Raw genomic sequence first — 17,414 nt, forward strand, 5'->3', positions numbered from 1 at the left:
TATTTGCAGGAGATTGATTTACACTCTCAGTTTTGTTCAAGTTATGAACTTGTGTTTGTCAACCTTGAATGATTAATGGTCAAAAATCAGCCTGTTATAGAATGTGGTCCCCAGAGGGAGGCTCCAGGAAGGCCTGATTGTACTTAGTTTATTATGCTGTCATAACTTTGAAAAAGAAAGAGCCAGCCTTTGGTTCCTAGAAAAGATGAGCCACATGGCCCATACTAGAAGACTCTGCAAGATGCACTGAAAACCCTGTGCAGTCCTACTCCCTGGGACAATTTCAATATGGAACGGAAAGTGGTGCAAAGTTGTGTAATGGAAGTTGACAACAGAAGGTCGTTGTGTAGACCACAGCTTCTTTGCTAAGGGACCATTTCATAGTCTTACTTGTATCCCTCTAACATAGCGATTTTAGCATAGCTACTCAAGGTATGTTTTTTTTTTTTTTAAAGCTGGCTTGCAAAAAATATTTTAATGAAATATTTAGAAAGTATTGGTTACTAATGGGTAGCTAACAACTTTGCCGATGACTCACATACCATCCAGGCAATCTTACTTAGCTTAACCCAAACCACTGAGAGCAAGTGATGTTACCAACCGCTAATATGGGAGCACAGACTCAGCTGTCAGACTACACAGGTTGGCATTTCAGTGAAACCGCTTACTAACAATAGGACCTTGGGAGAGTCACTTCCTCTCTTTGGATCTCGGTTTTCGGGTCTATAGAAGGAGACTACTAAATAAGTGATCAGAAGAGGAAGAGTCAGAGATGAAACGACCACAAAGCCACTTGGCACAGTATACCCACCATATAAATCTTCATAAAGTGTTAACTCTTTTGCTGCCTCTTCCAGCAGATCCTTCCAGAAGGATCCCAGTTAGGGGTTCAGTCAGCCCTCAGAGACTCATACTGCCAGGTGAGTCACACCTTGAACAATACGGTGCTCTGGTGCTTCTCAGTTTTGAGACCATGTGTGCATCGAGATTCTACACATCTACAGATGCATCTCAAAACATTACTTTTCACTTACATAGACGCTTGCTGTGAATGAATACGACACTTATTAATATTTTTACTTCTATATTAATTTTAGGGTAGCTTTCTCATAGTCTGTCAATACACAAAGTACAATGATCCCATGCTATTCTAAAACGGACATCCTAAAGAGGTCTTCATGCCAGAGGGCCTTGGTAACCACTGCTTGGTTAAAAACCCAAGTAACTTAAAACGTTCTCCAGGAGTGGTACAAAAAGACCACCCAGAGCAAAGGCTTCTCATCCCTGCAGAGATGCTCTGCCAGGTTAGGCAAAAATCTTGTGGGTGAGAATCCCTCCTGGAAGACAGAGAACTCAGTTAAGTGGTACCTCCTCCAAACTAGTTAACAGCACCTTGACCAGGAGTCTGCACGAGTTAAAATGACCAGCCTTCAATCTATGAGGGCCAGTAACCAGGACCTGTCAAGAGATCAGCATGCCCGCAGGCTGGGTGGTTTGACAAACGCTGAGCACCTCCTACACCTGGCTAGGCCACCAACCAGTCGCCCAGCCAGCTACCATCTGGGAACTGTGGGTGTCTCAGTCACCCTGGGACACGGATTCAGCTCTCCTCTGCCTTGGGGTCTGCCTAAACCCGAGAGGTATCAACAAGTGCTGCAGGAAGTCGCTTCCTAACTGCACCTCCGGCCCAAGCCCCGTCCCCCCACTCCACCCCTGCCCCCGGAGGGGGGGGGGGTGCTGCTGTTTCCGGAGGGACTTACCTCTTCCCCAGGCCCCGGGCCTCCACCAGGCTAAATCTGCTGCCTGGGGAACCCTGAGCGAGGGTCCCATCAGAGACCAGGGCTGCAAAGCGGATCCCACTTGGCCACGACAAGGCAGGGGGGGGGGGGGGGGATTGGAGGGGGGGAGAAGAAGGTGCGCCCTGCACTCAGTGTGCAGAGAGCTCGCTCCCACAGGCTTGGGGTGGGATGAAGGAAAGACGCCGGGTTTGACCGCTGTGCCCACCTCCTCTTCCACCCACTGGGCAGGCGGGGAAGGAGGAAAGGGCAGAGAAGCAGGGGGCCCCCGCACTCAGCCGGCGGCCCCTCCAGAAGGCCGGACTTCACCCTCCTCTGTGGAAGGTCACTGCAGAAGCGGGGGGGGGGGGGTGCTTCGCGCACACCAGCGAGGGTGCCCCAAGCTCTCCTCCCGCCCCTACAGCGCCTCGCAGCCCGCCACCCCTGCACGCTGCCGTCCCTTCCAGGACGCCCTGCCGCGCGACCCCACTCACCGGTCCCGGAGCCCGCGAGGCCGCCCAGCGCGGCCAGCACCGGCGGCAGGAGCACAAGGAGCGCCCGGAGCCCCATGGCGGGGAGGGGACAGGGCTCCTCGGGGCCGGAGTCGCGCTCGCCGGAGGAGACCGCTGGCGGGAGGAGCGCAGGCTGCGCCCGGGGCGGGCTTTCTTCCGCTCGCGCCGTTCATTGGGGATGACGGCGGCGGGGGCGTGAGGAGCACCGCCGCGGCCGGCCCCCGAAGAGGCGCTGCCCTGGACCGAGCCCGGCTGCGGGCGGGACGGCGCCCGCCTCCCCGCGGGGTCTCCCCTCGGGCAGCAGGACAGCGGCCACTCCGCTACCTCGGGTCCTGGCCTCCGCCACGCTCGGGGGCCAAGTGGGACTGCTCAGCCGCGCTTAACTACGGGGTTCGAGAACTCTTATGGGCACAGGAATCACCTAGAAATCTTACTCGGCAGACTCTGATCCCGGAGGTGTGGGGCGGGGGCCTGAGAGCCTCTAACAGAATGATCCTCAGGTGACGCCTTGGCTGCTGGTCCTCAGACCTCACTTTGAAACAGCAAACTGAGGACAGCACGGCGGCCGCGGGGCTCAGGAGCCCTTCTCTGCTAGGACTCCCTCCTCTCTGCCTCCTGTCTTCCCAGCGCCCCCAGCCAGAGCCGGGCCCTCCTGCGAGGGGTCTGTATGACAGCGCGGAGGGGTGGGTCGTCTTGGCCGGCGGTCAGAGTCACAGCACAAAAGCCCCGAGAAACATCATACCGCTTTCCGTGTGTGTCCCCCGCAGGAGTGGAATTACTTTCCTAAACAATGGGACGGGGACGTGGATCTGGTGGCTCCAAGCCAGAGTCCAACATAATCTCTGTAGGGTCATAGACTTACAGGACTGGGAGAATTCGGAGGTCGTTTTATCCAAATGCTGCCATCGGGGGTGAGATGATGGATAAAAAAAAAAAAAAAAAAAGAGAGAGAGAGCTGGTGACACATTAGCAAAGCCATAGAGCACCCTCCCTTCCCCTTACTAAGCTGTGGCATTCCTTCTTTCCAGTACACCAGGGGATGTGAGTGTCAGATTCTTGGAGAGAACACGCCAGCGGAGTTAGAATTTAGAATGTAAAGCCGGCAAGGAACATTTATAGCGTTGGGAAGGGCAAGGCAGCAATAAAACACCAGGGGAAAAAAAAAAATAGAAACAGAAAACTGAATTGCAAAGTGCCTTCTTAGATTTTATTTGCAACACAGTACTCCAACAGCTTTCTTTTAAATCATACCTCTCTTCATGTTCACTGCTGGCCCCATCAAATCACACTTGGAAGATATCAGAATGCCATATGCTCTGAAGTTTTCTTTAAATTCGTTGGGTGCTCTGATTGCATAAGCCGCTTAAAAGGACCCTTCCGCGCTTAACAAAAACCTCTTAAGATATCATAATGATTTCTGCTGAAATGTTGTTGCTTTGGAACCAGATTCTATCGGATGCTTAATGGCATTCGGAGACACAATAGAGCAGCTCAGAGTTTTAAGAATATAGACGCGTTTTCCTCCCAGAGAGGCACCGAAGCCGGTGGTCAGAAGCTGGAATTGCAGTGTGGTAGACCTGGGTTCGAATCTCAGCTAAATGAGGCTATACGTGGATGTAAATGGCAGCTGTATTGTTAGGCAACAGTCAACGTGGGCTCTTAATAACCCATACAGGCTGAGAAAGCCATAGACATGGGTGACAGAAGTAAGAATTTCAGTAGCATTTATATTTGGCTTTAAATCCTTGTATTCTGACTCATTCTTGCTTGGTGACATGTGTGGTCCCACGGTCCTCTGTCTCTCCCCACATTTCACGTCTTCAATCTGTTCTGTCAGCCTGTGGGTGAGCAGAATGATGCCCCCTCCCACACACACACCACCTGAAAAGGGTAAATTTCAATTCCCAGAACCTGTAAATTGTGATTTACTGTTGTTTTGGTTGCAGGATATGAAGAAAATCTGGCCTCACACAGATATGTGTTGCCTGCAAAAGAAGTAACAGTCTTTTCAAAGGATATCTAAATGTAGACGTTCTTCTCTGGGTTGTTGTTTTTTTTTTTAATGTTTATTTTTTATTTTTGAAAGAGAGAAGGAGAGAGAGAATCCCAAGCAGGCTCCACGCTGACAGCAGGGAGCTCGTTGATGGGGCTTGAACTCATGAACTGTAAGATCATGACCTGAGCTGAAGTCGGACGCTCAACCGAGCCACCCAGGCGCCCCAATATTCTTCTTTGATATTGTAATTTTCTTCCTCCTACAAAATATAGGTCCTGGCTCTCAGTACCTCAGAATATGACCTTATTTGGAAATAGGGTCTATGCAGATTTACTCAAGTCCAGGTGAGGGCATTAGAGTGGGCCCTAATCCAATATGACTGGAATCCTCATAAGAGAGAACTGTGGACACAGACATTAGAGAAGAAGACGGTGTGAAGAGACACAGGGAGAAGGCCATGTGATGATGGCAGTAGAAATAGGAATTATGCTACTCAAGCCAAGGAGCTCCTGAAGCTACCAGAAGCTGGAAGAGGAATGGACCTTTCTGCTACAGCTTTCGGAGGGAGCATGGACCCCTTGATCGCAAACTCCTGGACTCCAGAACTGTGAGGCAATAAATCTCTGTTCTTCCAAGCAACCCAGTTGCTGGTAGTTTGCTATGTCAGCCCTAGGAAATTGGTGTAGATACGAAGACCAAAATGGTCTTAAGAATGGCCATTTCTTAAAGGGTAATTGCAGTGTGGAATCTGAAACCATGTGAGTGACTGTTTCATACTGTTCTTATTAAAATCCACCAGCCTATTTTATACTTTGAATGGATCTTTCACCCATGCATGACTTTGTAACATCGTGCACTAATCATTTGGAAAATATGGGCTCATTAAGTTATGCTGATAGTCCAAATGTTAACAGTTCCTATCATACAGTAGTTTAAAACTCACATTTGTCACGGCGCCTGGGTGGCTCAGTCAGTTGAGCGTCCGACTTCGGCTCAGGTCATGATCTCGAAGTCCGTGAGTGCAAGCCCCATGTCGGGCTCTGTGCTGACAGCTCAGAGCCTGGAGCCTGTTTCGGATTCTGTGTCTCCCTCTCCCTCTGCCCCTCCCCTGCTCGTGCTCTGTGTCTCTCTCAAAAATAAAATAAACATTAAAAAAAATCACATTTGTTAATATCACTACTGATATCATCTGGAAAGATTTTGACTATTGAGAAGATAGTAAGCTCCTGTTGGTGGACTCACGTTTTCAAATATTGTAATTCTCCCTTGAAAGCTCAAATTATATCATTGGCGACAAATACAGTCAGTTGTTTTCCTTGAAGTGACACAAATGCACCATTCGTTTCTGAGGAACATGTTGCCAAGTACCCAAGTCTGAATAAATAGATGTTTATCATCACAAAATGGCGTTTAGCGAGAAGCGTGACTGGTTACGCTTGCAACTCAGGCAACTGCATAGGTGCTTGCCTCTTCTAAGTCAGGTGGGCAGCAGAAGGGCCTCGTGCAAACTTGCCATTTAGTAACAGAATATTTAAAAGCCATAGACTACAAGGCTAAAATAATAAAATTAATAATTTTTACTGCACAAAGTACATTTTTAAGTTTTTTTTTTTAAGGCATATTTTTAAACTACAAGTATGTGGCAATGAAGAATAACTGACTACTAGTATGGTTTGGTGCCACCACCCTGATTCATGGTAAGGAGCCAGGGGGTTTACCACCACTGGTTTTTGTTTGTCTATTTACCCTCAGGGCAAATGTCAACAAAACAAAAAAAGCAAATATTCTTTTAAAAATAGTTTTGACCTCGGAGGCCCACTGGTATCCATAGACCATCTTAGAAAGGAAAGGTCTTGTATCCACCATATGTAAAGAGCTTTTACAACTCAATAATAAGAAGCAAAATGACCAGATTTTTTAACTGGTCAAATGTTTGAACAGTCACCTCACAAAAGTAGATATATGGCTGGCCGATAATACCTAAGGAGATTTCTCTCTCTTTTTTTTTTCTTATAGAGATTTGTATACTTGAAATTGTCAGAGGAATACAAATGAGAACAAATTAGGTAGACCCAGCTTTACAAGCTAAAATTTAAAAACAACAACTTGATAATACCAAGTCAGGATGCGGAGCAACCAGAACTTTCTTTCATTGCTGGGAAGTGTGTAAAATACAACAACCGGTTTAGGAAAACCATTTGGCAGTTTCTTATAAAATTAAACATCTACTTAATATATGACCCACTGATCCCTCACCTAGCTGTTTAACAAAGAGAAGTGAAAACATGTGTTCGTACAAAGACTTTTACATGAATTTTATAGCAGCTTTATTTCCTCTAGCCCCAAGTTATACTAATGCAGATATTTATCAACAGTGCATCGACAGTGTGTGAAGTATGTCCACACAGTGGAAAACCATTCAGCAACAAAAAAGAACAAACTACTGGTAGGTCCAACAACACGGATAATTCTCAAACCATTGTATTAAGGAAAAAAGACTGGCGCAGAAGAGTACATATTGTTTGATTCCATTTATATGAAGGTCTGGAGCAGGAAAACTAAGCAATAGAATTCAGACCACTGGTTGACTGGGGCTGGTGACAGGGACTGAAAAGGCATAAAAGGAAACTTTTGGAGGTGATCATGTGTGGGACGGCCATTCTACAGGTGTGTTCATTTGTTAGACCTCATTAGACCGTCCTCTTAAAATGAGGACATTTTATTGTAAACTATAGCTCAATAGATGCTTTTTTTTTCTTTTTAAGTGTTAAGCTCAGGCATTTCTTTTTTTTTTTTTTTTACTGAGATCTAGTTTGCTTTTAAAGGAAAACTAATTTAGGAGCTATTAAAACTATTACTGATCAAAGAAAAATATGGAAATAGCTCCAATTTATCTTATGAAGTTTGTGTAATTTTAACACTTCACAACAGACATATTGCATATGAAAGTGGAGGTTAAAAGTCTAAACACATTAAGGTAAATTATATCAAGCAGTTCAAAAAACATAATCCTGAATAACAAGTACAGTTTATTTTGGTAAGGCAAAGTTCATGTATCATTAGGAAATCTTTAATATAATTAATTACCTCAACAATTAAAGGATTAATATTATATTATCCATATGATTTGGAAATATATGCTCAAAACCTTCGGTGAAATTCAGCAGCCATTCCTACAAGACAGGAAAGCAATGTACAATAAAACATATCATAAAAGAAAGAAAAAATTTTGTATACCAATGCTGCTATATCCAGAAAACTTAATCACTAAGTTAAACTAAAATTAGTAAGAAAATTTGCTAACATGGGTGGAAAAATACAACATTGTCTTCTCTTTAGGAAAGCAAAAAAGCAACTGAAATGTAAATATAAAAAAAATTTTAATAATAAAATCTATAAAATACTTAGAATAAAAAAGGCGTAGGACATATGTTGGATTATACAAACTTACCAGATTTTATTAATATTAAATACAATATATAGTAGGGGTTGCTGGGTGGCTCAGTTGGTTAAGCATCTGACTTCGGCTCACGTCACAATCTCAAGGTTCTACGTGTCACATTTGAGATACTAAGAGAAGCCCGGATAGCTGATAAAACAGTATTTCTAGGTGTGTCCGTGAGGATGTTTCTGGAAGAGACTCACATTTGAAACGGTAGACTGAGTAAAGACCACCCTCGTCAATGTGGCCTGACATTGTCCAATCCATGGAGGACTCGGATAAGAACAAAAATATAGAGGAAGTTGTTAATTCTCTTCCTTCCACATATCTATATCAATATCTCCATTTGTACATCCTATTGGTTCTGTTTCTTTGGAGAACCTTGACTAATCCATCAGTGTCATAAAACGAATGGATGTCATCCTGAAGTTGAACCTTATACATGAAACTGAAATCTGGACTTCAGCTCCTGGGCCTCTAGAGTTCTATCGGGTAATTTTTTGGCATCTTCAAGATTCTGCCTAGAAAAATCTTATATTTTTATGCATACCTTACCAGGAGATTTGCATTTATGGTTATACCCCCAAATTTCAACCCATGTAAAGAAAACAAGACAGAAGAATTATGTGATATAATTTGCAATGCTGAACTCTTACAATTGGGATCTATTCTGCAGTCATTCTGAAACTTCATATTTTCACTGGTTTTTTTTTTTTTTTTGAAATTCAACATGTAGTGACAATGAACCAATATCTTAGTAACCAGTGTCTTGCATACAGGAGATACACAATAAATATTGAATCACGTTGAGCAGCTATTAATGATTGCTCTGCTGTTAAGGTTTTTTTTCTTATTTTTGACTTTCTAAATGAATGCCTCAGACTTCTGATCAGATCTAGAAAATAAAGGTTGTTTTATGAAAGGTAACGTGCTTTATGAATTTAGTTGGCTAATATTAATACTGCACTTGTTCTCAGCTCTGATTGATTTGAAGAAAAGAACTGTTAAGAAATGAAACGCAGTTCCCCATGCAGTAAGCTCCATAATTTGATGAGGCATCAAGCACTGAAGATTCAAAATAATGTAAGAGGTATGTCCTACAATTTACAGCAGTGGTAACAGACCCGCAAACCAACGATTATAATACAGTATGATAAATGCAATAGAGGAACACACAGGTATGTCTTAGACACAAAGAGGAGACAGGGGTTGGCCAGGGATAGACACAATCAGGGCAGGCTTCAGAGAGGTCATGATGTTGAGTTAATTTTTTTTTAATGTTTATTTATTTTTGAGAGAGAGAGAGAGAGAGAGAGACAGAGACAGAGAGCAAGGGCTAATGGGGGAGGGGCAGAGAAAGAGGGAGACACAGAATCCAAAGCAGGCTCTAGGCTCTGAGCTGTCAGCACAGAGCCTGATGCGGGGCTCAAACCTACGAGCCATGAGATCATGACCTGAACCGAAGTCAGATGCTTAACTGACTGAGCTACCCAGGCACCATAATATTGAGCTAATTTTTAAAAGACGTGCTATCTGTGTGTAGGACATTCCAGCCAGACAGAGTAGACCATATGAAGGTGCCAAGGTGTGTTCTAAGAAATTCCCGTTAATCCAGAGTTGCTGGAGTGAAGGCTTCTCCCGAGGCAGTGGCTGGCTAGGAAGCTGGACAGATAGGCAGGTCCCAATCATGAGGTGCCTGGTGAGCTATGCTGAAGAAAGTTCTGGGGAACTTTTGGACATCCAAGTAGGCGTATGAAGATTCAAACTAGGCCCAGGCTGAGCCATCAAGAGGTAAAGAGGATATCGGGCTGGGTGTAAGGGACCTGTAGGTATGGCCCTTCTAGGAGTTCTAACTAGTTGGAGCAGTAGTGGTTCAGCAATGGGAAGTAAGAAATCAGACACATCCTGCTCCCCTCTCACTAACCCCAGGAGTAGGGTACAGCCGCCATAGACAGAATCTGCCAGGAAAGGAATGGTCTGGAGGCAAGGATGGGCAACAACCTTTATTTCAAAATCCGTTGGCCATAGGTTCTTCAGTAACATTCATGTTCATAATTAGGATCTCAAAGAACCTTTTGAATTCTCCAAGATATATAGAAATGTAGTGACAAGGCAAAGGACTTGGAGTGAGCAGACCTGAATATTACTATAAAGCAACATTTTGTTGATTTTTTTTTTTGTGCCACTGACGACCTGAGCCCCTTCTTAAGAGCACCTGAATCTCCTTGTAGAGAATCACGTCATCCCTGCTGTGGGGGCATCTTGGTAGGAGCCCAGCCCCTGCCTCCCACTAATTCCTGGTGTCAGATTCATTCTCTGTCCTCCCCAGTGAGGGAGCTGGCATGTAACCCAAACTTGGCTGATTCATCTCCCGTGGGACTTTGAATTTGGAGCCAGCAACATTCCCAATCTCGAGGGAAAGCATTTAGGCTTTCTCCATTATATAAGATGTTCGCTATGGGGTTTTTTTTTATAGATGCCCTTTAACAGGTTGAGAAAGTTCCTTCTATTCCTGTTTTGTTCAGTATTTTTTTTTTATCATGAAAGTGAGTTGAATTTTGTCAAGTGCTTTTTTTTAAGTCTATCGAGATGATCATGTGGTTTTTATCCTATTTTCTACTAATATGATATATCATATTGATCTATTTTTAGATGTTAAACCAATGGTTTGGGTTGATCTCAGCCCATTAGCAGGGATGCTATCAGGTAGGAACGCCTGGGACACTCACCTGGGCCTGTTCTATGCCCTGCAGCCCCCCACAGACACTTCCAGATGAATGCTGTGCCTGGATTGGTCCTTGTGGTTCTTATTATGATTACAATGGGGTAAATTGCTACAAGGCTTTATGCCAATGATTGATATTAAAATTTATTTGGTGTCACATGTATTTTATTTTCTAACTGCGAGATTTGCTAATTTACGTATGTTTAAGCCTAGTGAATCGGCATCCGTGAGCTGATTCACCAATACCTTATTTTTTGCCAAGCTGGGTAGCAGAGAACTGTGTGGGTGTCCATGCGTGTCTCAAACACTTAAAAGGAATAAATGTTGAATGATGATGTGCCAAGAGATATTATTCTGGAAAGATTTCATGAAAGAGGTGGAATTTAAGCAGCCATTTGAAAGAAAAAAAGAAACACACTACAGAGGATCATTTATGTAGCAAGTGAGATCTATGTTAATTTCCCTAACTGTTGATTTGGCGCTTTTGCAAGCTGAACCGCTTTGGAAGCACCCATCTGTCTGAGTCTAAATACCAGAGAATCACCTTTCCCGAAGAACCTCCCTCGCTGGTGTCCATCTGGGCCATCTGAGTAACAGATTGCTAATACAACCTGGTTTGACAGGAGCTATTTTGAAAATGGCTGTGCTTGTCTCATCCAAGGTGACGACCTACTTCTCCACCAATGACTGTAACCATGTTTCTTGGGTTCTTCACCCCTTGCCCAAATTTGTGTCATTTATTATTTCAATTTAAAATGTTGCACTTTTCCAGGGCACCTGGGTAGCTCAGTCGGTGGAGCGGCTGACTCTTGATTTCGGCTCAGGCCATGATCCCAGCAGGGTCATGGGACTGAGCCCCACGAGCCTGCTTAAGAGTCTTTCTCACCCCTCTATCCCTCTCCCCCATTCACTTTCTTTCCTTCTGTCTCTAAAAAAGGTAAAAATAAAACAATAAAACGTTGCATTTTCCATTTCTCGAGAGTCATTATAATGTTATCGTCACTGGTAAAAATGAGTCATCTTAACTCCTTTTGCTGTGTCTCTCCAAAGAGCATATCCCGGGGACTCAACCTGGAGACACAGGGTGTCAAAGATCTTGAAGTTACAGAGAAGGAGAAAATAGTAAGTACCTTACTGGCATTTCATTTATAGCATTATTAGTCTTTATTTTAAAAATAGTGGCAAATGACAGCATGAAATCATCACAAGCAGGGACCACAAAAGGTACAGATATAGCAGGACTTCAGAGCCGCAGTCGAATATTTGGGGGCAGTGTCTATTCCAGTATGTTCTGTTTACATATTAAGTTTCTAACAAGAAAAGCATTCGTTAGTGAATTTCCTCTGTACCGTACTAACAGTTTCCTTGTTGGTTCAATCAGGTGTTCACCAGGTCAAGTAAGTCCTCCTATTCTACCTGCTTGTCCCTCTCACATCGCGCCCCCCCCTCCGTATGCCCCCTGTCCATACCCCGGCTCCAGCCCCTGGCCCTCTCACATGCCCTTCTCAGCGGCTTGTGCTCAATGTCTGTGCTCAGCACCAGCGTGCTGGAAGCCGGTTACGTCTCTGCAGCAGGCTGCTCTCCGACGTGGCCCTGAGCAGTCTGGTGTTCCACGCAATTACAAACAGATCTTTGTGTATCAGAGATTTTCTTTCTCTGTTTCTTTTTACCAAATATTGCAAGAGCATGACTAAGAGAAAGCTAAAGCGATTTGATTTCGCTAGACTTTTGAAAAGTGTGGCTTGAGATTTCATTTACTGGATTTTTTTTCTTCCCTGCTCCCTCCCTTTCTTTCCTTCTTTCCTTTTTTATCTTTTGTGGTGGTGGTGGTTTTTGTTATCTTGATTTGGTTCTGGTTTAGGTTTGTCCTGGCAACATTTGAAGATCACACTCATTTGTTGATAGAACAACAATAAAATTTACTGCCCAGGAAGATCTGGGCAGTGAACTGGGGAAAGAAAGCAGCGGTCTAGAGATGAAGGGATTGAATTCTTCCCTTGGCCATGCTACGGATTCGCTCTATGACATGTATTAAGCTTTGGAGCCCCTCTGGACTTCGTGTACAAAATCAGATGGTGGAAACTGATTCTCTTCCAGATCTTTCTTGACTGCAGCATTCTATGAATTGAAAACCAGATTGTCACAAACATCTAAAAACACTCCCGCAAACCTGTAAGAAAGGGATTTTGAGAAAAATGGCAGGTTAACTGTACATTTCCAGACCCTCCAATCTCCCACCTCCTCGCTAAGGCCGCCCAACAACTGAGAAAATTATGACGTGACAGCAGGTGTCCACGGCTGGGGCATCATCTTTTTAATGCTTTAAAATACAGACAGATCGTGCTCACTTCGGCAGCACATATCCTAAAATTGGACCGACACAGAGAAGATTAGAGTGGCCCCTGCACAAGGATGACACACAAGTTTGTGAAGCCTTTCATATTTTTTACGTATATACAATGGAATACTGCTCAGCGATGAAAAATAACGAAATCTTGTCATTTGCAACAACGTGGATGGGACTAGAGTGTATTCTGCTAAGCAAATTAAGTCAGAGGAAGACAGATATCATATGATTTCACTCCTATATGGAATTTGAGAAACAAAACAGATGAACATAGGGGAAGGGAAGGAGAAGTAAGATAAACACAGAGAGGAAGGCAAACCATAAGAGACTTAAATACAGAGAACAAACTGAGGGTTGCTGGGGGTGGGAGGTGGGTTAAATGGGTGATGGGCATTAAGGAGGGCACTTGTTGGGATGAGTACTGGGTGTCATATGTAAGAGATAAATCACTGGGTTCTACTCCTGAAGCCAATACCACACTGTACGTTAACTAACTTGCATATAAAATAAAATAAAATAAAATAAAATAAAATAAAATAAAATAAAATAAAGACAGGGATCTTCCCACCACAAAAACAGCAAAGTCCCCCCTCCACTGTCAGACTAATTCGCCAACTCATTCACCATTTCCTGCCAGTTCACCACTTGCCATGGTTTTTAACAGCCTGACTTTGGTCCTGCCCACGAGCGGGCAGGAAGTGAGGCAGGGCGGGCAGGCTGCCTAAGAACAGGTGGTTTCTTTTGAAGTAGAACCAGCAGACAAGACCGGGGAAAATTTTAATAAGTACATAAAAATAACTTTGGAGATGTAATTGGAGCCAAAAGAAGACTTTCAGAAGTTCAAATTCTGATTTACAAATTTAAATGTATTTAAATATATTTTTATTTTGGAGAGAGAGCCAGAGAGGGGCAGAGAGAGAGGGAGACAGAGAATCCTAAGCAGGTTCCCTGCTTTCCATCCAATCTCTGCGCAAAGTGTGAGAGAGGGAGGCAGAGATTGGATGCGGGGCTGGATCGGAAGACCCTGAGGTCATGACCTAAAGTGAAATCAAGAGTCAGACACTCAACCAACTGAGCCACCCGGGTGCCCCTGATTTACAAACTTAGAAATTCAGCAGACATGGGGCATCCAGGTGGCTCAGTTAAGCATCCAACTCCTGATTCAGCTCAGGTCATGATCTCAGGTCCGGGGGTTCGAGCCCCACATGTGGCTCTGAGCTGACAGTGGAGCTTGCTTAGGATTTTCTCTCTCTCCCTCTCTCTTTTTCCCTTCCCTACTCATACTCTGTCTGTTTCTCTCTCTCTCTCTCTCTCTCTCTCTCTCAAAATAAATAAATAAACATGAAAAAAGTATATAAACAGCAGACATGAGAAGTACAGTGGTCAATGCTGAGAGCTGAACTGGGATTTGGGGAGAAGAAAGGGAAAAAGTAGCTGAGTACATTGAGCAAAATACAAAGTAACAGAAAATATGAATGAAGAGATAAGAATGAACCTGGCCTAGAGATTTATTATGTGAATAATAGAGTTTCCGAGGGAGAAAAAGCACTGGATGGAGAAAAAGTAATGCTTGTATAAGCATATAAGAAAACTTCCCTAAGCCAGAGAGAGACTATTTTCTGTTACAAGGTGCTCGCCAATTCCCAGGCAAAATGAGAACAGACATATATCTGGCCATACATCATTGAAATCTCTGAACCCTGAGAATGGAGAAAACACATTTCAGACAGACAAAACGGTACTTGCATAAAAAGAGAATCTAGGCTAGCACCAAATGTCTCATTTGCAGGCTTGGAGTAGAAAAGGGCTGTGATCTGGGAACTGTGCACAGAGGCATACATTCAGATGTGAGGGCAAAAGAGGGGTATTTTGGGTTGTTCAAGAATTCAGAAATATATCGCCCTCATTCCATTACCAAGGAAACTACACGACACTCCAATAAAAGGAAAAATTAATTCAATTCTAAGACTTCACAACGGGGGGGGGGGGGGGGGAAGTAAAAATACCAAAAAATTGTGACAAGCATACATATACCTACAAAATGTATAATTTAAATTGATAAGGCATAATGCAAATGAGTACAAACAATATATATTTTGTTGTGCCCTCTCTCTCTCTTCCTTCCTTCTTTTTTCTTCAAGCATGTATTTATATCAATATGAACTGATAGACTCTTACTTTACCCTTTTTGTTATAATCCAACACTACTTTAAAAAAATCTTCTTGCTCAAATTGTTCTTACGTGTGTACAGGAAGGAAGGAGGGAGGGAGGAAGGGAGAAAGGAAGGAAGGGAGAACCAAGAAAGAATCCAAGTACCTTTCAGTAACACAGTATTTGCCTATATTGCCTCATTTGGGGGCATTGGTGGGGGGTCAACAATTGAAAATAAATCTTGAGGGGCACCTGGGTGGCTTAGTCAGTTAAGCCTCCAATTTAGGCTCAGGTCATGATCTCACGGTCTGTGAGTTCCAGCCCCACATCGGGCTCTGTGCCGACAGCTCGGAGCCTGGAGCCTGCTTCGGATTCTGTGTCTCCCTCTCTCTCTGACCCTCCCCCACTCACGCTCTGTCTCTCACTCCTTCACAAATAAATAAACATTGAAAAATAAATTAATTAAAAAAAGAAAAGAAATCCTGAACGCTTTTTAGCGATTTGCTTACTTTAGCAGCATGGACAAAGTAATTCTGAAACTACTGTAGCTGTATGGGAACTGAGGAAATGACTACACCTGCTGATATTGTTGGAAGTCTAGTTCTCACGGTGGAGGAAGGACACACAAATCTGACTCCCGCTGCCAAATCTGAGATGATTCAAGCATCAAAATAATTAAGTACGGTACTGAATTACAAGCCATTGAAAACCTAGGGATTAATCAGTCTGTGCCCATAGATTAGGTAGATAGATAGATAGATAGATAGATAGATTAGATAGATAGAATTAGGGCTCTCCTTCCAGCTAAATGTCAAGTGCTCACTGGTAAATGTGTAGGGCGTGATAGAGCTGGAAAAATCGCTACTTTGCGAACAGCATGAGGAATGACTGGATCGGGCAAGAATCACCAGTGGATGATAAATCTAGGGGGGAGTTTCGATCGGCAGCAGGAGGGCTGCATGACAATAAGGTATATCACTCCAGACTGCTTATTAGTTGCAAGGGAGAGAAAGGAAAACCATAATGATAGAGTGGAGAATCAGTCAACAGCCTGCGTAGGTGATCAAAATTCACATCAGCAGTGGAGGGCAGGTAGATGTTGTGTGAGGGCACACAAGGTAAACTGAGGAAGACACAGCTCACTTGTTGGGAATGAGATGAGGGCGCGTGACCTGAATCAATCATGACTGAATAATCAGAAAAGCACAGAACAACATGATAACAATAGAAACAACATCATATATTTTTAAATGTCAGGGGAAACTGTACTCTTATAAAACGTGACTCTCTTCCAAAGAAGACACCCAGATGGCCAACAGACACATGAAAAGATGCTGAACATCACTCGTCGTCAAGGAAATACAAATCAAAACCACAGTGAGGTGTCACCTCACACCTGTCAGAATGGTTAAAACCAAAAACACAAGAAACAAGTGTTGGCTAGGATGTGGAGCAAAGGAAACCTTCGTGCCCTGTTGGTGGGAATGCAAACCAGTGCAGCCACTGTGGAAAACAGTATGGAGGATTCCTCAAAAAATTAAAAATAGAATTACAATATGATCCTGTAATCCATTATTGGGTGTTTACCCAAAGAAAATGAAAACACGAATCCCAAAAGACATATGCACCCCTATGTTTACTGCAGAATTATTTACAATAGCCAAGGCATGGAAGCTCCCAAGTGCCCATCTGTAAGTAAATGGATAAGGAAGAGGCTATATATATATACACACACACACATATACACACACACACACACACACACACACATATATATATACACATACATACATATAGGAATATTACTCAGCCATGAAAAAGAATGACATCTTGCCATTTGCAACAACAGGGATGGACCTAGAAGGTATATAGTTGAGTGAAATAAGTCAGAAAGAGAAAGATAAATATCATAAAATTTCACACATGTGTGGAATTTAAGAAGTAAAACAAATGAACAAAGGTAAAACAACATAAACAAAAAAACCCCAGACTCAAATACAAAGAACAAACTGGTCGTTACCAGAGGGGAGGTGGGGGGGGGGGGATGGATAAAATAGGTGAAGGGAATTAAGAGCACATTTGTCATGATGAGCACTGAGTAATGTATACAATTGTTGAAATTGATATAACCCTGAACATTAATTACCCTTCAATTTAAAAAATGTGAATGCCATAAAATACCAAGTAAGGCTGTAGAGATTTCCAGACCAAAGGAGGCTAAAGAGGCACAACCAAAAGTGACACTTAGCCTTAGACATGGCCTTTCCCTGGAGGGTGGGACTGCCATAAAAAGCATTATTAGGTCAACGGACAAAAATATTAACTCTACATTAAATTAAATTATTATAACAAAATGTCTGAAATTATAATTATACTATGGAAATTGTAAGAAAATATCACTCTTCTTAGGAAGTACACACAAAGTGTTTAGGGATAAGAGTAGCTATTCGGGGGGGGCACTGGGT

The 17,414-nt window shown here is 43.3% G+C and overlaps 1 non-coding gene across 1 annotated transcript; it reads left to right on the plus strand.

Moving 5' to 3' along the window:
- Positions 1-12,790: 12,790 nt before the first annotated feature.
- LOC125164993 (U6 spliceosomal RNA) lies at positions 12,791-12,897 on the plus strand. The gene has a single exon (XR_007151902.1). It is a non-coding gene; the product is annotated as a U6 spliceosomal RNA (small nuclear RNA).
- The last annotated feature ends 4,517 nt before the right edge of the window (positions 12,898-17,414 follow it).

Source organism: Prionailurus viverrinus, chromosome B1 (genome assembly GCF_022837055.1).
Source record: "Prionailurus viverrinus isolate Anna chromosome B1, UM_Priviv_1.0, whole genome shotgun sequence".
In the NCBI taxonomy this organism is placed as follows: Eukaryota; Metazoa; Chordata; class Mammalia; order Carnivora; family Felidae; genus Prionailurus; species Prionailurus viverrinus.